The sequence below is a fragment of the Lonchura striata genome, chromosome W (assembly GCF_050655825.1).
Source record: "Lonchura striata isolate lonStrDom1 chromosome W, ASM5065582v1, whole genome shotgun sequence".
In the NCBI taxonomy this organism is placed as follows: domain Eukaryota; kingdom Metazoa; phylum Chordata; class Aves; order Passeriformes; family Estrildidae; genus Lonchura; species Lonchura striata.
The window spans coordinates 6,780,076-6,801,929 of record NC_140743.1 but is presented as its reverse complement, the minus strand read 5'-3'; the positions used below and the strand labels follow the sequence as shown (position 1 = coordinate 6,801,929).

At 43.4% G+C, this 21,854-nt stretch overlaps 2 pseudogenes; both read right to left on the bottom strand.

Moving 5' to 3' along the window:
- Positions 1–235: 235 nt before the first annotated feature.
- Positions 236–3,055, bottom strand: LOC146763011 (uncharacterized; annotated as a pseudogene).
- Positions 3,056–7,703: 4,648 nt separating this feature from the next.
- LOC146763010 (uncharacterized) lies at positions 7,704–21,573 on the bottom strand (annotated as a pseudogene).
- Positions 21,574–21,854: the final 281 nt, after the last annotated feature.

Genomic DNA, 21,854 nt, shown 5'->3' with positions numbered 1-21,854 from the left:
TCTTGATCTCCGTCTGTCACAGTGGTAACGAGGCAGATGAGGGGTCTTCAGTGAGAGACCACCAGAGTCACCCCAACAGTTCATTTGGCTTAAAGGTGGAGAGTGAAGCAGGAATTGCAGTAGGCCGCTCCGTGCTGGGTCCATGCTGGGTCTTCACCAAGTCCTTGCCAACTCCTTGCCAAGTTCTTGCCGGGCCTCGTTTGGAACTGCTAATGTAATGGTACAGTGGCTGTACCTACACTGTTGCCTTCTCCAAGCTGGAACTGCAGAGGGGGAAGGTGTAGAAAATAGCAGGCTCCAGCACGGCGTAGATGAAAGGAGGCAGAGTTCTCTGAAGTTTGCTCTTGAAGAAAGAGTTTTATTGGGGGTGCAGAAAGGTCCTGCCTCGTGCTCCCAGACGCAGCACGTAGCCAGGCTTGAGAAGGTGGGGGAGGGGAGAGACAAAAGGATGCTCAAGGAGAGGGGAAGCTCCAAGAGGAGGGAGGAGGTTCCAAGAGGGGAGGAAGTTCCAAGAGAGCGCATGGCCCCTCGAAGCCTCCTTATAAAGGGGCTTCAAGGTGGATTGGAACAAAGCATGGGCCAATGGGGTTACAGACACTTGATGTTTTAGGGGAGGGATAGAGGTGTGGGATGAACCATACATATTTTGGGGGGTGAGATGGAACAGTCCATTTGACCCCAGGACCTATCCGAAGGCAGGGGTGTCACTGGCTAGCTGGGAGAACTGTTCTCATCCTGGCTGTATTATTTATGAATAATCATATATGTCCATCCTTCCCAACAGGAAGGGAGTTCCTGCTCGTGGCAATCGGCAGGCAAATGAGTGAGGGTTTTCAGACGGCCTCTTACACCACCCCGTGACTGACGATTGCCCTCAAGAGATCTTCAGCAGGGTTCCGTAGTGTCGTTGTGAAGTCTTCAGGACTTGTCTAGTGTTGGCAGCATATCTCAGAGAAGGGAAAAAGGAAAAGGAGGGGAAAGGAGGACAGGGAAAGTACTAAAACAATAAACAATAATTAGTATTAATTAAAACAACAATAAGCAATATAATAAATATTAATTAATCAATATTAATTGGAGCAAATTTCTAATCGATAAACAATGAGTTGATTAAATAATATTAAAACAATTCTTTAATAATAATATTAATTAAAACAATCTTTAAAAATTCAAATCAGGTTTTCTAAGTTACTAAAACAAATCATCTTCTAATCTTATAATTGCTTTGTGTCTATAGTCCTGGGGATGTCTATAGTATAAGGCACATTGGCCAAGTGGTGTGCATTAATTATAGCTGTCAATTTTGTTAATCGGTTTATCATTCTCCAATTCATTATAAGCAAGATTGCTGATAAAGCAAAGCCAATCAAAACTAAAATCAAAAGGACAACAATGGGATGACACAATTTGTTCAGGATACCTGTAGCAGTAGGTGACCACCCAAAAAGTGTATCCCACCACCTGTGTTCAGTATCACTTTTCACCCTTTCTATAACCCGATGTATTTCTTGTACATCATGATGAACAGTTACCAATGTTTTCTGTCCGTTCTCCTTGATTTTTCCTAAGATTTCAATTAAGTCCTGGTGAAGCAACAATTGCCTTACCAGAGTAAGATTCATTCCAATGGGGGTAGGCAATAGCTTATGAATCAGTGTGTAATTGGATTCTAAAAGTTGATATGAAGTAACTGGAGCTTCAAAAGAAAAATCACATCCTGTAATTTTAGTGAAATTGCAAGCACAAAAATTTGAATGATTTTTAGTATCTACTACTGTGTCTTCTACTACACTGTGTTACAAGCAGTTCTAAAGCATGCACATCCATTTCCTATATATACAAGGAATGTTTTAGAAGTTTCGTTAGGATGAATTTCAAAGTGACAGATATTTTGTTCTGTGTCTAAACAGATATCTTGAGCTATAATTGCATTGCCTTCAGAGATGAACCCTTGTTGTTCTCGGACAATACAAGATTCTAAATTAACAGTTTGCCATTTATCATCAATTTGTCAGGCCCCTTCTCTATGCTCGGAAGGATAGAGAGTGGCTCCATCATGATTCAATCCTAATGCAATAATGGGGAATATTGAATGCACCGAGGCATTGCGTATGGTTAACACAAAAGCTGTGGCTAAGTTTGCAGTGGGATCATAAGTAAAGTTCACCAAATTCCACCAGGATTGGAAATCTTTTTCAAAGTCAGTGTCACTGTCCCAAACTATTTTCCAAATCTCAGTAGGAAATGTGCCTTCTTCACCTTCTCTTATAATTGAAGCAGCAACTGACTGCATCTATAATTGTGCCTGGATGCAGCTAAGGGCTGAAGAAACATTGCTTTGTGTAGCATTGAGTGCATCAATTATCAATTCATGGACATTCATATTTACCTTTTCCCAATTTGGTAATATGTTTGTTAGCAACCACTGATGCGTTCCCAAGGCCGATAAGGACGATTGCAGTGGTTGTTGTAATTGGGTCAAATCTTTAGTTGTAGCAGCCAATTTATTCAATAATACTTCTGAATTAATACTATTTAGAATTCCCAATCCTGTTCCCACAACACCAGTTATGTCTCTTGGCATCCGTGTTTTAGAAGGGTTCCACTGTTGCAACCAGGTCGTCCAACCCTGGAAAGAAGTTTGCAAGAAAGGTGAACAAGCTGGATGAATTTCAGAGACATTGCTTTGCATTAGCAATTTAACTTGTTTAAGAGACTATGCCGGATTGAACAATATTTGTTGTTGGCCAGTTTTCCTAATTATATATGGTCCAACTTTAGAAATTTTCGGGGTAAGCCTAACTGGTGGTTGGGTTTGAGTGGTGGTGGTGGTATAAACTGTAGTAGTTTGGGTTATAACATTTATTATAAATTTAAAAGAAAGTCCTTCAGTATCTTTGCCCCAAAGACAAACTACTTCTGCAGTTTGTGTTAGTGTAAAATTGTGCCAACACTCCTGTATGCTTGGATCTGTGCAAACCTCCTCTCGCTTGTTTGTTTTACCTGTTAGGACACTAATTGACGTTGCCTTATCGTAGGCAGTTTTGTTACTCATTCGGCATCCTATACTAATTTTCTCCCCTATTTTCCCTTGAAGCTGCCAGGTTTTTTGTTCTTTCCATTCTTGCTTAGTGTATATTTGATTATTATGCATAAAAAGAGTTAGTAGATTTAAATCCTTTGCATTTCCCATGTACCCAGAAAAATAAACAAAAGCTTGTGACCACGGCCCTTCGGTAAAGGGACTTTATGTCGATTGGGGTGCAATTATTGTGTTATTGTTGGTTGTAGCATTAATTTTAAATTTGTAAACCAGACCTTGTAAGTCCAACGTGTTGGTTAAGTTATTTTGTCAAAGACATGTCACATAAGTAGTTTTAGCTAAAACAAAACTATACCAGCAATCATTGGGTTCATATTCACTATCTAATGTAATTACAACATTGTTGTTTTGGGGACCTGAAGTATAGTTACCAGTATATTCTTGACAGCAGCACAAGGTAAGGGGAAATGTTTTGATACACTCCCATCTCTTTGTAGGGCACACTTTCGCTGAAGGATTTCTAAATTATTTTTTCCTCCTGGTTCCATAAAACTTCCAGCAACTGTGATAGAAGAAGCTTTCTCATGTAAGGATCCTTCCACTTTTCTGCATGCTACCACAATAGTCTCACCAATCATTCCAGTTAGGGTTCTGGTCCAGTCCTTCTGATCCCATTTCCACTCACTTGGACAATATGCCTTAGAGTTATGTAGCACAACAGTTGCCAGATTCGGGTGGCGATCTTTAGGATATGATCCTATCACATTAGTGTGTTCGATGGTAGCTTCAGACCACGACCACTCAGGGGAGTGTTGGCTGTAGATTTGTGGTAAGATGCAGAAAAGTATCACCAATTTTATCATGGTTCAGATGATAATGTCCCTCGGGGTTCTTCTGTAAAAGCAAACATAACAGAAGAATCCTGCCACTATAGGGCAGAAAAGGTTAGAATGATGGAATTATCCAGCGTGTATTTATCTGATGCTCTTTTCCTAGAGTATCAGAGGCTATCCATGCATATTTATTCAAAGGAGTTTTCAGTGCAAGTGGTACCTGCCCTGTGGTAGGGAGGTCTACCAAGACAGGTTGCCCAGGGTAATTTGCAGGATTTTTAGAATCATTAGGTCCTTGCAGTGAGGGAATTATGCTTGGAGCTGTTGGACAAAAAGCAGTGGTCTTGGGGCACCCATTTACTCCCCACCTGTCATTTACACCTTTTACAGCTTTCCACAACCGAAGATCCCAATTTCCTTCCTGGGGTCTCAACAGTCGTTTTAAAAGACCATTAGTCCTTTCTACAATCCTGTTAGATTGGGGATAGTAAGGGGTGTGAAAAGTCCATTTAATTCCTTCACTTTTTGCCCAGTCCTGTACAACTCTAGCAGTGAAATGAGATCCATTATCAGATTGTATTTCCTGTGGCTTAGGGAAAGTTCCAAATCACCCCTGCAAAGCTTTGACAACAGTATTGTCTCCTGTAGCCCTTTTGAAAGCATCAGCTTGAACTAACCCAGATACAATCTCTACTCCTACTAGTACAAAATGTTTTCCTCCTGATTTCTTAAAGGGACCAATATAATCTACCTGCCATGCATCCCATAAACCTTTACCTTTCCTTAAATGCAAAGGGTTTTCTTCTAAAGGGTGTCTTTCCAGTTGCCTGCAACACTGCTCACAGGCTGATATGCAGGTTTTACACATTTCCCTGGTAACAGTCCAACCTCGTGCATGAGCTTCTTGGTATAAATCTTTCACACATGTGTGCTGTCTTTTTACATGCAGCCATTCTAACAATTGATCCCATTCCTCTGTAATTTGCTCCTTTTTCAGGGGACTAAGCCTTGCTAGTTCATCAGCTTTATTGTTCCACTCTCCTGCTGGATTTCCGTCTGTTTGATGAGAGGCTACCCCGCCCACCGCAAAATTCCCCTGACTTGCAATATTTAATATTTCTTGTCACTTTTCCTTTTGCCAAACTGGGATTCTATTCACTTCCCAATCATTTTGTTGCCAAAAAGGAAGCCACTCAGTACAACCTTTGTACATAGCATAAGAGTCAGTGTAAATGTAGACTGAAGAGGAATTTTATTCTTCTCATTGGAAAACACTCCAGACAGCTATTAGCTCCCCAACTTGTGCACTACCTTCTCCCTCTGTGATAATTTGCTCACCAGAGGAGATGTGGAGTGCTGCTGCTCTACATTTCCATATATTTCCTTCCCTTTTAGCAGAAGCATCAGTGAACCAAGAGTTTGCTGATTTTTCAGGGCAGAAAGGAGGGGCCACTTTGATTACAGAAGCTGGTTTATCTTGGCTACTATCCAAGCTCTCAGTTTCTTGGATTGCTAAATTTTTTACAGCTTCTTCTGTTATTGTAAAGATGTTACAATAATGTTCAATGTGAGCATACCACTTCCTTACTGAGGTGTGGGAGGATTATGCTCCTGCACGGTGGGGGTGTAGGGAGGCAGAGATCTCTGAAGCTTGCTCTTGGGGAGAGAGGTTTATTGGAGAATGCAGGAATGCCCGAGCCTCGTGCTCTCAGGCGTAGCACGTGGCCGGGCTTAGAAGGACGGGGGAGGGGAGAGAGAAACGGAGGGTTTAGGAGAGGGGAAGCCCCAGGGGGGGAGGAAGTCCAAGAGAGGAGGAGAGGGCCAAGAGACCGCATGGCCCCTCGGAGCCCCCTTTTCAGGGTCTCCTAGGTGGGCTGGGACAAGGCATGGGCCAATGGGGTTACAGACTCCGATGCTTCAGGGGCAGGTACAGAGGTGTGGGATGAGCCACAATCTTTTGGGGGGTAGGATGGAACAGTCCATTTCACTCCAGGATTCATCCAAGGGCAGAAGTGACATTCGGCAAGCTAAGATTACAATCATATCTATCTATCCTCTGCAACACTGAGGCCCTCTGGGCCACCCCGTCAGGAGGGGGTATCCCATTCATGACTGTCTTAATGACCTTGAAGGGGCCTCTTAGTACAATAGGCTGTTGACGTGTAATCTTTTCTACTTCAATGAGAGCCAGGCTGACCACAGACAATCCCTTGTCCCAGGTAGTGTACCTTTTCTCAGCATCTCTGAAACCATGGGAATAAAAACCAACAGGCCTTGTTAGAGCCTCGGGTCCCCACTGCCAAATGTGTATTGACAACCCCAAGACAGCAAATCCCCATTCTACCTGAAAGGGGTCTGTAGGATCAATAGGACCCAGTGCTTGATGAGCTGTTGCTTCAAAAATCAGTAATTGCAATGCTTCTTCCTGAGAAGGAGTCCAATCCCCTTTTACCCCTTTCCTCAGCAAGTCATAAAGGGGCCTAGCAATTATTGAGAAATCTGGAATATGTTTTCTCCAAAACACTAATAATCCTAGAGCATGTTGTAGATCTTTCCTGGAATGAGGCATTTTAATCTGATCTAAAGAAGTTAAGGTATCAGGTGGAATACATGTCATGCCTCGTTTCCACCAAATTCCCAGAAACTTTACTTCTTGAGAAGGTTTTTGAACTTTCTCTGGGGGGATCTGTAAATCGAGACTCTCTAAATGGGAGATTATTTTCTGTTGAGTCTCTCCAACTGCTTCAATTTCATCCCCTCCCACCAGAATATCATAAATGTATTGGTATACTGCTACATCATCAGGTCTGGATATCTTTTCTAGTTCTTTAGCTAAAGCATGGTGGACTAAAGTGGGTGAATGCTTGTATCCTTGTGGGAGTCTAGTGAAAGTGTATTGCTGTCCTTCCCACGTAATGGCAAAACGGTCCATGTCTTCTGGTTGTATAGGTATCATAAAAAAACATATCTTTGACATCTATACTTGCCATAATTGGATGAGCTTTTTCTTGAATAGATGTTATCAATTCTGCTAAATTTGGGACCGCTGCTGTGAGACGATCTGTGTTGGCATTAAGCCTGCGAAAATCTACTGTCAGTCTCCATTTCCCATTAGGTTTTCGGACTGGCCAGACAGGTGAGTTAAAAGCAGAATGTGTGTTAATTATTACCCGATGGTCTCGCAAATCCTGTATAACCAGTTTGATACCTTCTCTGGCACCAGAAGGTAGAGGGTATTGTTTTACATTGGTGGTTTTGCTATATGGCAGAGCAGGTGCAGTTTGAAGCAGCCTTATATTTAAAGGCATAGCACCAAAACACCATAGAGATCCTTCTGAGTCCTCCCACTCTTTCCCAACAAGGACATCCATCCCTAGTAAATTGTTTGGGATATCCCCGATTACAATTTTAACAACCAATTGATCATCATCTCCAGGAAGAGTGAGTTTAACTAAGGCCACATTCATAGATTCTGACATTCCTAGAGCATTAAGGACACAGTATTGCCTCTTAGTTGGAACAACACCACACCTCTGGGCATTTTTTTCTGTTAATGCAGAGATCTGAGCCCCAGTGTCAAACAAAAAGGTTACAAGAGCACGTTTGGGACCCACGATAGCTGTGATCAAGATATCTCCTGATTTATTTTTAGTGAGCCTTCTTAAATATACCCATGCTCTGTCTCTTCGCTCACCTGTAAGGGACGGAGAAATTAGTTTCCCTGGTACTATGTCAGTTCACTGCTTGGATTTTGAGGAAAAGGCTGAGAAAGAGATGACTCACTGCCTGGATTTTGAGAGAGAAATTGGGAGAATGTTAATTTTGGGTCACAGCCTGAGTTCTGAGAGGAAAGCTGTGATATGATTAATTTTTGTCCACTGCCCCTGTTTTGCAGGAGGGACGGTGAGAAAGTTGTTTCCTTACCCGTGTTCGGGAGAGGAAGGAGAGGCCGAGGGAGAGTTGGTTCGCTGCCCATGTTCTGAGGAAGAGTGGGTGCACTAGGGTGTGTACTGGGTTGAACCGATGTATTTGATTTTCGATAGCGCCAATTAGTTATTATTTTCTGTAATTTATCAAGGGGAAGACCATCCATCACTTCTCTGGGGACCCCCTTTTGGACTCCCAGTGACCACCAATGCTGGTGGTTAGGGTTCTGTTTTCCCTTTTCTGGATTTTTACTGTAAGGAGTCCCAATAGACTGAATCCCTTTTGTTTTCTCTGATTTTTCTGGTTTCTCTTCCGGGGTTTTTACAGGTCCATATTTTCTACAATAATTGATCAAATCCTCTGCAACTTCACCCCATGTCCAAATTTTATGATTACTGCCAGGTGAACTGGTTTGTGAATTTACAGCTTGGAAAGGAGAATAGTATGGAGTAAAACCAGGATCAGTAGATCCAGTGTGATCAGTGGGGTTACCAAGAAATCTATCTAGTCTTTCTGCAGGGCTTAATGTCATGATAGTTTTCTGTAAGGCTATGGCAGTAGGTTTGAGTGTTTCTGGAAGCCCACGAATTAAAGGAGTCATTAGTTCAGGCTTCACAGGTAATTGCATTGGGGATTCAAAGCCAGGAATTAATTTCTTTTCATGAATCATTTGCAAACAAGCGGCTTTGTGTACACTTTCTAGGAGTTGGTCGGGGGTACTAATTATAGCTATAGGATCTCCCCTTTCCAAGGGGTTTGTTCCCCTGGCCCAAAAAGCCGTGCGCTGTGTCAGGGACCATGAGTCACGTTTATCTCCTGTTAAGAAGACACCATGTCCCCAGTACCCACTGTCTTCCTGTTCAGTTAATTTGATCGCCACCAGTGAGGGACACCCAGAAAACATATTCTGTTTCTGATTCATATGGGAGGTGTCCATATTCTCTTTTAAGCTTAGCTAATTCGGTGGCAGTGTATGGTATGTGTTTGGTTGTGATGTGGGGTTCAAGATCATCATCACTGAGATAGTTATATTCTGTTTTAATTAAGGATCTTAAGTGAGACCAGCAATGTTCCCCACAATTATTTACTGCCTCAAGTTCCTTGTGAGGATAAATTTGGTTAATGTGAGGAGTTTCCTTTTCCTCAGGATTTATAGAGGAATCAGCATTATGTGTTTTGCTAATATGTTCCTCTTTTAAGGCAGCTCTCAGTGCATAGTTCTCATTTCTCAATGAATGTTTTTCATTCTTTTCTTCATGTAATTATTTTGTAAAATTTCAACCAAGTTTTGAAGGGAGTCTATTATTGTTTCTTGCTCACCTCTTCGCTGGAAGCGAGTTTCTACAGCTGCCGTAAGACAAGCTCCCAAAACTGAGCATAAGATGGATTTATTTCTGCCCAGTTTAAATTTTGTATCATGTTGTAAAGAACATATTCTATCAACCACATTATCCAAATTAAACCAATTACTTTGTGCCCATTCTTCTCCTCCCAGAGAAGGTTTGGCATTGTATTTAGCTAGTAAAGCATAAAATTCAACTTTACCCTTATCATTAAGGTTATCGCTCATTTTGTGAAGGGACCAAAACCATGGCAGGGAGGTACAAACTTAAGTTACGCAAAGCACACAGCCTTCGCTGTGCCGCCCTTCGCTTCCCTGGGTGGGTGAAGAGACAAAACCTGCCTAGGAGGCTCTGCTTAGTTTCTTCAAGTCGTCTCTTCCTTCCCAGACAGTCCAAACACACACATAAAACAACAGTGTCCCGCCTTTTGCACTAAGAGATCTTTTGCAATTTCTGAAGACAGTGTGGGTGCTTTTTCACCTAGGCAATGTGCAGTCTGCGGGAAATTTGAATCTCACCTCTTGCTCTCTAGACCATGCTCAGTCTTTTGGACTGGCAGGCTAGGTGCGGCTGGCAAGAAACGTCCTTCCCCTGTTACAGACTACACAGAACCTGCATCCTTCTGCCTAGACAGAAATCCTGTCCGTGATGCCAATTTTAATGTCATGATCCGCTTATAGCGGGGTGTTGTGATGGTTCATTAGCCGATCCCAAAGTGCAAAAGACAAACAGCAGGGGACTATAAGTTTAATCACAACAAATGCACCTTTATTAGGGGCCAAAACAATAAATGCAATAGTGGGGTCAGAAAGAAAATAAAAAGGATAGAGAGAGAGAGAGAGAGAGAAGGGGGGATGGGAATAGCTACCAACACAGGCGGGGTCCTCACTGGTCCGGACGATGGGGATCCATCTTGTTGTGTTGGGGAGAGTCTCCAAAGTCCTACCTAACCCAGGGGTCCAGTTATAGTCCACAGAGGGAAAAGGGGGAACAGGCAGAACAATGAGAGTCTGTTGAAATTGCTATGGGGGGAACAGGTGTATCTACAGAAAATCATCGAGGCTGAACAAACACAATGAAGAATAAGTCCATTGAAGTTACTGGAGAAGAACAGGTCAGGTCATTCTACCCCCCCCCTCCCCCACTCTTTGTGGTAGGGTTCTCAGTCTCAGTCCTTGGGGAGAGGGTTCTTGATCTCTGTCTGTCACAGTGGTAACGAGGCAGATGAGGGGTCTTCAGTGAGAGACCACCAGAGTCACCCCAACAGTTCATTTGGCTTAAAGGTGGAGAGTGAAGCAGGAATTGCAGTGGGCCGCTCTGTGCTGGGTCCACGCTGGGTCTTCGCCAAGCCCTTGCCCACTCCTTGCCAAGTTCTTGCTGGGCCTCGTTTGGAACTGCTAATGTAACGGTACAGCGGCTGCACCTGCACTGTTGCCTTCTCCAAGCCGGAACTGCAGAGGGGGAAGGGAGTTCCTGCTCGTGGCAATTGGCAAGCAAATGAGTGAGGGTTTTCAGATGGCCTCTTACACATGTTCACAGTCATCAAAATCTCCCTGGTCTGTCTGAAGGTAACTTGCGAGCTGATCAGTTGGTAGCCGCTGTCTGGCCAATGCCAACCTCCGATAAATTTCAACAAGCAAAAAATTCTCATGCCTTTTCACATCAATCTGCAAAGATCTTGGTTAAACAATTTGGTATCCCCCTAACGGATGCCACTGACATTGTATAATCTTGCCCAGATTGTCAAAGGGATGGCATTGGCTTAGGCACTGGTGTTAACCCAAGAGGTACCCAACCTTTGCAATTATGGCAAATGGATATAATACATGTAGCAGAATTTGGCCAGAAGAAGTTCGTGCATGTTTGCATTGATACTTACTCTTGTGTTGTTTGGGCTACCCCTTTAACAGGCAAGACAGCACGTCATGTTGAGAGGCATTTGTACAATTGCTTTGCAATACTGGGAGTCCCTTTAGCCATTAAGACTGATAATGGCTCGGCTTACTGTTCTTTTTGTAATTTGTGGGGTATTGAGCATGATACCGGTATTCTGCACAACCCTACAGATCAGGCAATTATTGAGCGAGTCCATCAGATGTTCAAGGGCATGCTGCAAAAACAAAAAGGGGGTATGATAGGGTTACCCCTAGAAGAAAGGACAGCTAAGGCTATCTTTGTACTTAATTACCTCAGAGCAACAGGAGATAGGGAAGAACCACCTATTCTTGTGCACCATGCCCTCATACGTAGGCCAAGTGAGGAATTGCCCGATGGTATTCAAGTCATGTTCAAAAGCCCAGAAACAGTGGGTGATGTAGGATGGGCCAGCCACGGTGAAATTAATGGGAAGAGGTTACATGTGCTTACTTACAGATAAAGGAATTTGCTGGATTCCAGATAAGCAGGTGAAACCTTATCTAAAGTCACACCTGCCAGCTAATGCTCTGTGCAGAAGCAGAACGTCGGTGACAACACTGACTTTAGATGCAGCTGAACCCGATTCTCCAGCATCTGACGGCTGAACAACAATTGAAATTTCTTCCACGGCTATTAGCAGATGCTGGCCAACTACCTAGACCTGGGGTAATGGTAACCAGTAGCGACAGCTTACCACCACTTCCAATACAGGTTTTAAACCAAACTGAACAAGCTTGTCCCATTCACGGCTATTCTTGCAAACCACGGATCAAGGTCCAGTGTGTTAAATGGAAACTGAAGTCCATCAGGAAAATAATCTTTTCATAGCTCGCAGGAAAAAGCAAAAATTTAGCGCTACTAATTTAGCTTGCAATAGATGTTTTAGTATACTTAATACGCTTAATGTTGAGCATGCACCAGCAATATTTTTAGGGCTTAGACATAGAAGACAACCTCCCCCAGCACCCTTTAGAGGGGTATTTTTACAATGTTGGAATTTTAGCCAGGATTTATCCCTTATTGAAACACAGGATCAGAGAGTTTTGCTTTTCATTCAATTTCACTTGGCAAAACAAGCTGTAGCAAATCAAATTATATTACAGAGTCAGATTACAGCTGCAGAGTGTGGGAGAGGAATAGCAATACCACAACAGCTTCATGTTTCTGACAGTCAATGGGACGAGGCCAAAGAATATTGGGCAAAGCTTAGACATGATCAGCAATGGTGGCAACAATGGCAATTGCGGGATGAGCACGCTCCAGCACGGTGTGGGTGGAGGGAGGCAGAGATCTCTGAAGCTTGCTCTTGGGGAAAGAGGTTTATTGGGGGTCCAGGAAGGCCCATGCCTCGTGCTCTCAGGCGTAGCACGTGGCCGGGTTTAAGAGGGTGGGGGAGGGGAGAGACAAAAGGAGGGTTTAGGAGAGGGGAAGCCCCAAGAGGGGAGGAGGTTCCAAGGGAGGAGGAGAGGTCCAAGAGGGGGAAGGAGTTCCAAGAGACCGCATGGCCTCTCAGAGCCCCCTTATCAGGGGCTCCTAGGTGGGCTGGGATAAGGCATGGGCCAATGGGGTTACAGACACTAATGTTTTAGGGGCAGGTACAGAGGTGTGGGATGAGCCATACATCTTTTCGGGGGTGGGATGGAACAGTCCATTTCACTCCAGGATTCATCCAAGGGCAGAAGTGGCATCCGGCTAGCTGGGAGAATTGTTCTCATCCTAGCTGTATTATTTATGAACAATCATATCTATCTATCATCTGCAACAGGCAATTGTCCCACAAATAACATTGATGATGATCATTGCGATACTAGGAAAAACGCCGGGATTGCATAACATCGATCAGCAAACAAACGTGGGTTACATGGGCTAATCAAACAGGGCAGGAATCAATTTGCTTATCTTTAGCTATACCTTCTGATCCTTTTTGTACTTGTTTAATTGGAGTTCCATTAGATTCTATGGAAGAATTTGGACCTTGGACTAAGGCCATGGTGCACCAAAATTTAAATGAGGCTTGGTCAAGTTGGTGCATGATTCAATGGTGGAATATCCAGAGGGGACCAACCTCTGCAAATTGGTGCAATACTTTTGGGATTCCAATGAACTCCTTGGAAGCACAAGCTTTTACAATTGCCCAGGGATTTAATATCACTAGCATGGAGCCACAAGAGCTAGACATCCTAGGCACATCTGGCTCTCAGCGGCCACAGGATGGAGGTTTGCCAGCTAGACGTCCTGCTTGTGGCTGGAGGTGAGACATACGAGTGGCCGCCGCTGAGTCTCTGCCGAGACTGTTGCGGGTGGCGGTGATTGCTGCAACGTGGGTAGCACAGCAGAGGCACAGAGCATGAGGAAACCGAGGCAAAGGAATAAGGGAAGGGCACTTGTCTGAATCTCCAAATCTTTAATGTCGAAGTTGGGGCAGAGCAAGTGACCGAATCTGAACCTGAACAGAATATTTTTATAGGGTAGAGGGAACATGGGGAGGACACAACCTTTGACCAATAGGAGGGCATTAGGAGAGGGGTGTAGGGTAAGGGCTCCCCAATAGAAGCCAACTTTACAACCCAATTCTGCTTCAAGGAAGGGATGAAAGACAAGGAACACTCCATAACCAAAGGAGTGTGATATCTTTGACAGACAGGGGTAAGATAAAGGAACGAGGGAGGTATACAGGTGGATTGACATGTGGATTGATATACATTTTGGAAGGGAAAACTGTGGTAAACAACTCAGGACTGAACCATTACAAACTTATAACAAGGAATATTAAAACCTACTACAGAAGAACCAACTGTAAAATAACAGACTACCACACCTGGGTTCTATGCCAGGCAATTACTGTCTATTTTTTGGATATTATTCTACAGGCTCAGATTTGTCTGGTAAAAAAGAGGGACGACCAAAAAATGATAGCACTTGGATATTCCATGGCTCCTTATGGCATTACAATACCACAGATTATTGCAACAATTGGATAAGTCCTTTGCCACCAGACCAAGGTGCAACTAAAATGCTACCTCCTGGGGTTTTTCTCATTTGCAGGGATAGAACCTGGCCTGCGGTCCCCAGAAAGTGTTGGGAGGACCATGTTATTTTGGCTAACTAACATTATACGCCCCTAACATCCACCAGATGCTTAACATCAGTCACAAGTCCCAATGCTCGAGACGCAGTGTACATCAGTTAGGCCCTGAATGTAAAAATTAGGTACAATTATGGGATTCCCCATCAGTTATATTGGCATCATTTTTCACGCCAGGAGTAGCCTCTGCACAGGCCCTCACGCAATTGACGTGACTGGCATGTTGGGCAGTGAAACAAATTAACATCATATCCACTGTGCTAGATGAACTCACCACTGATATTGATAGTATTGTTAGTGTTCAGGAACACACATAATCATGGGATATGATTATATGCAGGTGCTTTTATTGAAGAGCTCTGTGAATCAGGGGTACAGACACAAATCTGACTCCGACATGGCTTTCGAGCTGAACGTATTTTATATTATATCGTTATATAACTTACATATTAATTATTAAATTTATATTGTTTGATTTTATACATTGACTTTATTCAAGCATGAGTTTCTCGTGATCTTTCTCAAGCCCCTGACTACAGTTTCTCATGACTATTCTTATGATTAAACAGTAATTATATTTAATTACTAAACAATGGTCACATCTAACAATTATATAATTTATCATATACTAGCTACACAGGTGCAGTTCTAGCAAGTACAAGGCCTACACTTTCCCAGGGTATTTTCTCAGGGCCTACTAAGCTTAACTTTCCTTCTAACCCCAAATCCCCATGATTGTAAAACCCTTTTACTATAATTTTCCCCCCTTTGAAAGTATTTTCACTTCACTATAAGTGCAAATGCTTTCACTTGATACAGTCTTTTAGTTTCTGAGTTTATACATAATGTTCTTCAAATCCAGAATTGACATAAACATTGTCATGGATGTTGTCATGAACTGGAGGATCAGAGGATGATGGGTGTGGATCCCGTGTCAGTGCCTTATTTTCCAGTTTCAGGATGTCCTCTTCTGTATCTCTCCTTTTAGGACAGTGTAGACTAACCAAATTACTAAGAACACAATAGGATTCTTACACTCTCAGTGATAGACTTAATCCATGAAATCACATTCCACCCTAACCCTTTAAAGATTTTGTCTAACCAGCTCATAGTCAAATCTTTCTGCTCTTCTTGTGCTTCATGCTCTGTTTTAACTGAATGATGTTATATTCTACATCTGCAGTTACATTCAGGATGTGGATGCAGCAATGATCAATCTGTCCCTTTAAAAATCCACATACTCCATTGTCCTAGGGTGATGTTATGGTGTTTGTATCTCCAATTATGTGTTTTGTTTATGTTTGATATTATGTTCTGTGTTTTCAGAACTGACTCTGAAAGTGAAGGTTTCTTTTGACTTGTTATCAGCTGGTTCACCTCCCGCCATGGTCTGCTGTCTAGAAGAGGCTAGTGCTGGCTGGCTTGCTTTTGCTTGCTTGCTTGGCTTGCTTGCTTTGCTTGCTTCTGCTTTTTCCTTTGCTTCCTAGTTAGTTTAGCTAAGCAGTCCAATTCTTTCCCTGGACTGTTTATTTTCCTTTCCTTTTTCTGAATACCATCCAACCTGCTCCGGACTGAGACCTTGGAAACACCGAGGAACACTGAGAGCCTGCGCTCTGTGATCTGCAGCAGCCATCCCCAGTGTCAGAGAGCAAACCTCAGTGCCCAGACCCGAGCGACCACTCCCAGGAAAGACTTTCTGTATTTGTTCATCTCTTCAGAGTGGTGAAAGAGTTTTGTTGTCATCTGGTGTTGTTATTTTTTTGGTGCTGGGGAGTGCTTTGTTTGTTAAATAAACAGGTTCTTTTCCACTTGTCTCAGAGAAAATTTTTTCTCGAACCAGGCGGGTGGGGAGGGGTGGTGGGGGTTTGTTTTCTGGGGGGTCCTTCCAGAGGGTTTTCCCCAAATTTGCACTAAACTAGGACACCCATGCTCTTTCAGAAGTAACAAATCTAAGGCCAATTGATTTTGTAAGGTCATTTTTGTGGTGGCTTGTAATTGCACATTTAGTTCTTTAAATCCTTCTCTAGTGACTCTAGCCAGTCTATCTACCTGACCTGTAAGTTTGTACAACATTTCTTTATTCTGATAGTTTGCTATAGGACCAAGCAAAGACTCTAAGGCCCACCCAAATTTCACTCCACTAGAGGGTTCTTGCCAGGTTTCATCTTGATTTTCACTATCTGGAACTTCTCATCATGCTCTTATCAGCAGAAGTTCATATTTTCCCTTAAATTGGGACTTTTTCCAAATTGGACAGAAAGTAGGGAGGCCTAAAGTAATTTCTTTTACTTTCCCATCTACAGGTAGATGGGTTGTTGAGGTACCATCACTTGTTGCCCATACAAATTGTCCTGGACTTAGGATTGCACTCCTGGTAAATCCTACAAGTATTTTATAATTCACTTTACCCTGTTTGTGTTTGATATCTCTGTAGGCACAACCAATTTGTAAGGCTACTGCCAGTGGTGGCATTTGTTTTATTTCTATGTCACCAGAAGTGCAATCATACGTTTTATTACATGCCCACCAACTTACTTTGTCTGCCTTTATTCTACTACTAGTGGCAGTGTTCACTACTGCTGGATCTGTTTCATTTTCTGAACCTTCCCATGTAATGCACCAAGGGGTGGTTGCCATCTACTGGAATTTTTGAAGTATGCTCAGAGACCATGCACTGTCCCAAGGCTCTATTTGACCTTTGTGATCTTTTGCCTCGCACTTCCACACCAGAGTGGTTACTGTGACATTTTATGTAATCTTTTTATAATGTGGTAAGTAACATTGCCATTGATTTGGGATGCCCCCCACCCATTCTATTGGATATCCTATTGTGCCATTATTTTGAAGACAGTCTCGTTGACTCAAAGGATGCAACCATTGTCCTATTACTTTCCAGGTTACCTTGATTACCTGTCTTGATTCTGGTACCAGTTTACATGTAATTGTATTATTCTTTTGTATTTCAGGCAGTTTTGTCATTATGATTGCCCAATGTATTGGGTCTCCCACTGCCTTCGGTATTGGCAGACAGGCAGTTATTCTGCTAGTGTTCTGCATTTTGGCAAAATCTTTAACTGATCCAATCATTACCATTACATTCTCAGCCCGAATTGCATTGGAAACCTTTATCACCTGTGTTTCTGCCTGCACCTCCCTCTTCATTTTAGAATGAAGAGTAGTTAATTGATCTTTTTGCATTCCACATCCCAAAGACCATGAAATGAGCATTGGTACAATTACTGGTAACATTCCTGAAACAATTAAACACATCTTATCTTCAGCTTTGTTGGTCCCACAGTTTACACAGTCCGCAGTCCGGGATGGGCTTTCTTCACTCGAGTGTAGTGTATCCAGGAGTCCACTCCAGCTACCTTGACTGCTGTAAAGGTGGTCAGTAGTACCTGATGGGGTCCAGTCCACTTTTCTTTCAATGGTTCTTCATCCCAGTTCTTAATGTACACCTCATCTCCTGGATGTATGTAATGAACTGGATTCTCTAGAGTCAGCGGCCTATTCCACACGAGGGCGCTCCGAAGTCATGCTAAAGTTTTCCGGAGAGACAGAACATAGTTATATACTTCCTGTTTTCCTGTGACGTGTACATTTGGATTGGGTCCAGGAGATTTGTATGGTTTCCCATACAATATCTCATAAGGACTGACTGACATCCCACTCCTAGGCTTTATCTGGATTCTCAGCAATGCTATTAGCAAAGCCTGTGGCCACTGCAGTTTGGCTTCTTGACATATTTTACTGATTTGCCTTTTTAGTGTCTGATTCATCTTCTCCACCTGTCCACTTGACTGGGTTCTCCATGGTGTGTGGAGGTCACAAGTTATTCCCAGCAACCTACTTACTTCTTTGTCATGGTTTGACACTGGCACAATGCCAGTGCCCTCATGAAAATGCAATCTCTCAATTGAATGCTGTGAAATGCGATTGAGAAGAGAGCAAAGCAGGCCCAAGCTTAATAAAAAGGGAAAAAACTTTATTAAGCTTCTACTGCTATGATACTATAAAAAGAAAAGAAGAAAAAAACCACAAACAAAATTCAAAATGAAAACCTTGCAAATCATTCCTCCTCCCACCACCCAACTCCAAAAAACCACAGTGAGACACAACCTGGACCCCAATCAGGTTTCCACCCTCCAGACAATCGATACTCAGTCCATCGAGGGAACAGGAGTCCCCCCCGTGCCACAGACCCCCCCAAGAAACAAAGCTGCTACATCCTGTGTTTCCATGTCACACATGGCACCACCCGGAGAAAAAGTTTGCCATAGTGACCATCTCCTTTACATGCACAGTGCTCTCACCACCAATGCATGGATGGACAGACTGCTTTTAGGATTTTTCATTTCAAGGATGTCCTGCCAAGAGGGAAAAAACAACAGTTCAGGTTTTCATTTTTGGGACTACAGTCCCCCCCATTTTCCCCTGGGGCTGATGGTCTAAGAACAGAGATCTTCTCTTCTTCTTCTCTGAAGACAGAGGGCACCACCACAAACCTCCCTAACTTTTCTCTGTTTGTTCCACTTCTGTCTTTTCCCAGATGCTGAAGCATGGTCTCTTTGGCTCACCGGCATCCTCCTAAAATACAGTCTCTCTTGGAGGAGAAAATCGGTTCAGTCTGTGACTACCAAGAGAAAGTCCAGCCAAAACCACTCCATCATCTCCTCCCACCTAGTTCAAGCTGTCTCTCTTCCTCTCTTTCAAACCAAGGGGACGTTATGAGAGGCGGAGGGTCGCGGCGCAGATGGGATCCCCGAGAATCCCTCGGTGCTGGCTGGAGCATGATTGGGTCGCGGTTTGAAAGAGAGGAAGAGAGACATCTTTGACTCTGGGATGTTAGAAGGAGAAATTCTAGGTGGGAGGAGATGATGGAGTGGCTTTTGGCTGGACTTTCTCTTGGTAGTCACAGACTGAACCGATTTTCTCCTCCAAGAGAGACTGTATTTTAGGAGGATGCCGGTGAGCCAAAGAGACCATGCTTCAGCATCTGGGAAAAGACAGAAGTGGAGCAAACAGAGAAAAGTTAGGGAGGTTTGTGGTGGTGCCCCCTGTTCTCGAAGAAGAAGAGAAGAAGATCTCTGTTCTTGGACCCTCGGCCCCAGGGGAAAATGGGAAAATGGGGGGGACTGTGGTCCCAAAAATGAAAAACTGAACTGTTGTTTTTTCCCCCTCTTGGCAGGGCATCCTTGAAAGGAAAAATCCTAAAAGCAGTCTGTCCATCCATGCATTGGTGGTGAGAGCACTGTGCATGGAAAGGAGATGGTCACCATAGCAAACTTTTTCTCCGGGTGGTGCCATGAGTGACATGGAAACACAGGATGTGGCAGCTTTGTTTCTTGGGGGGTCTGTGGCACGGGAGGGACTCCTGTTCCCTTGATGGACTGAGTATAGATTGTCTGGAGGGTGGAAACCTGATTGGGGTCCAGGTTGTGTCTCACTGTGTTTTTTTGGAGTTGGGTGGTGGGACGAGGAATGATTTGCAAGGTTTTCATTTTGAATTTTGTTTGTGTTTTTACTTTCTTTTTCCTTTTATAGTAGTATAGTAGTAGTAGCTTAATGGTTTTTTTTTTCCCTTGTTATTAAGCTTGGTCCTGCTTTGCTCTGTTCGTGATCACATTTCACAGCATTCAATTGAGAGATTGCATTTTCATGGGGGCACTGGCATTGTGCCAGTGTCAAACCATGACACCTACTAAGCTTAATTTTCCTTTTAACACTAAATCCCCATGATTTTAAAACTCTTTTACTATCAGCATATGTCATGCTGTGTTACAAAATAAGGTTGACATGGATTTTTTATTGCTAGCACAAAGACACAGGTGTGAAGATTTTGAAGGGATGTGTTGCATGATCTTTTCTGATTACTTTTTATTCATTCACAAGAAAATTTTGCAACTTAAATAAAACATGAAGAAACAGTTGTTGATAATCCTTTTGGTGCGTTGTTAAAATCTGGGGGCATTATTGGTTGGATTAAAGACATAGTTTACGCTGGCATTTTGGTTTTTTGCATTATTTTAGTGATTCTGCTCATTGTACCTTGTTTATTACAGTGTGCGCAAAGAATAGCTGAACATGCCATTAATTCTGTCTCACTTGTGCAAAAACAAGAAGGGGGAATTGTTGAGGGATTTCTGCAGGAAAACGGACATATGCACAACCCAGAACCCAGTCTTCATTGAGACTGCGTAGAAGGTCACAATGCTCTTGAAGGACACGAAAGAAGAAGAACACACTTAGCTCCAGACAGTTTACGATGTTATCCTGGCTTGTAAGATAAGCATGTATTCTATTTACCATCTGTTGGAGGTTGGGCAGTTTTCTTATCTGTTTCAAAAACAATGTCTCCCTCTGGGGAGATATCTGCTGTTAATGGACCATTAAATGACTCACTGCATGACTGGTAAAGTTACATCATTCCATTGTGATATGCTCCACCCAGAGGGAGGAGCCAAGCATTCCTACCTGCATAAAATCAGCACTTTTTGAGATATCAAGGCAGCTTCTTCGCTGGATTCCCAGAGGAGCATCTTCTTCCCCGCTAGATCCCCAGAGAAAAACCAGGCCCATCTACTCTATGACCAGACCTTCAGAGAAAACTATACCCTTCTACAGATCACTGCTTCAGCAGCATTTCATCTCCACTCCAGGAGGAGTAGCCACCATTTAACTAAACTATTACCAACCCCCTGACTCCTCAGGGTGTAAGGTTTCTGACTCTATCAATAGTTTTGTTTGTACTAATTACATTTTTTTTATTTAGTTTTTTGTTTCCTAGTAAAGAACTGTTATTCCCATTCCCATATCTTTGCCTGAGAGCCTTTTAATTTTGAAATTGTGGTAATTCAGAGAGAAGGAGTTTACCTTTTCCATTTCACAGGAGGCTCTTGTCTTCTTTCACGGACTCCTGTCTTTTCAAACCAAGACAGCCCCTCGCTCTTAAGGCGGCACCATACAAGGGGTTTTCCTCTCCCAAACTCTCGGTGTAAAAAACTGAGGCTTCCAGATCATTACACAGGACACGAGGGATGGGAATTGCCTGTCCAATGATCTGGCCCCTTAGTAGGAAGAGAGGGGGGTGGACACAGCATGCCATGAGATAGAAGACCCTCGGGTCTAGTGTGGAGATCCCAGGAGAAATCTCTATCTCAAGTGGAGTGTGCTTTGTGTCCCCAACAATGAGGTACCTACAGTTCAGGAGGTCTTCTTTCCATCGGGTCTCGCAGCAGCAGATGTGCAAGAGAAGCTCTGCATCTGCTATAAAGAAATTCCAGTCCTGAGAAGAAAAATGGACAGGGTTAGTGTGTCAAAGCCAATAAGGTTCTGTCTTGTCAGTTGTTGAGAGGCAGCCGCTTACTGATGGCACTAAATGATGGATCGTGGCTCCTTGTGCAGCACCACAACCTACCTCATTTTTGTCTACATGCGAGGTAGGTACACACTCCCCCTTTAGTTTTTTTGAAGTGTGGGGTTCTCCCCCCCCCCGCCCCTGCAACCCCTGGAGGTGCATTCCCCACAAATGGACATTGGGCCAGAAAGTGGTCCTCCTGATGGCAGTGGAAGCACCGGCACCTAGATGGAAACTGCCTTGGAGCTGAGTTCCTTGGAGGCGTGGCAGCCGGGGAGACCACTTTGTCTCAAGGCTTCTTTGGTGTCCCTTCTGCCATGAGCTGTGTTTTCTGTGTGCATGTCGA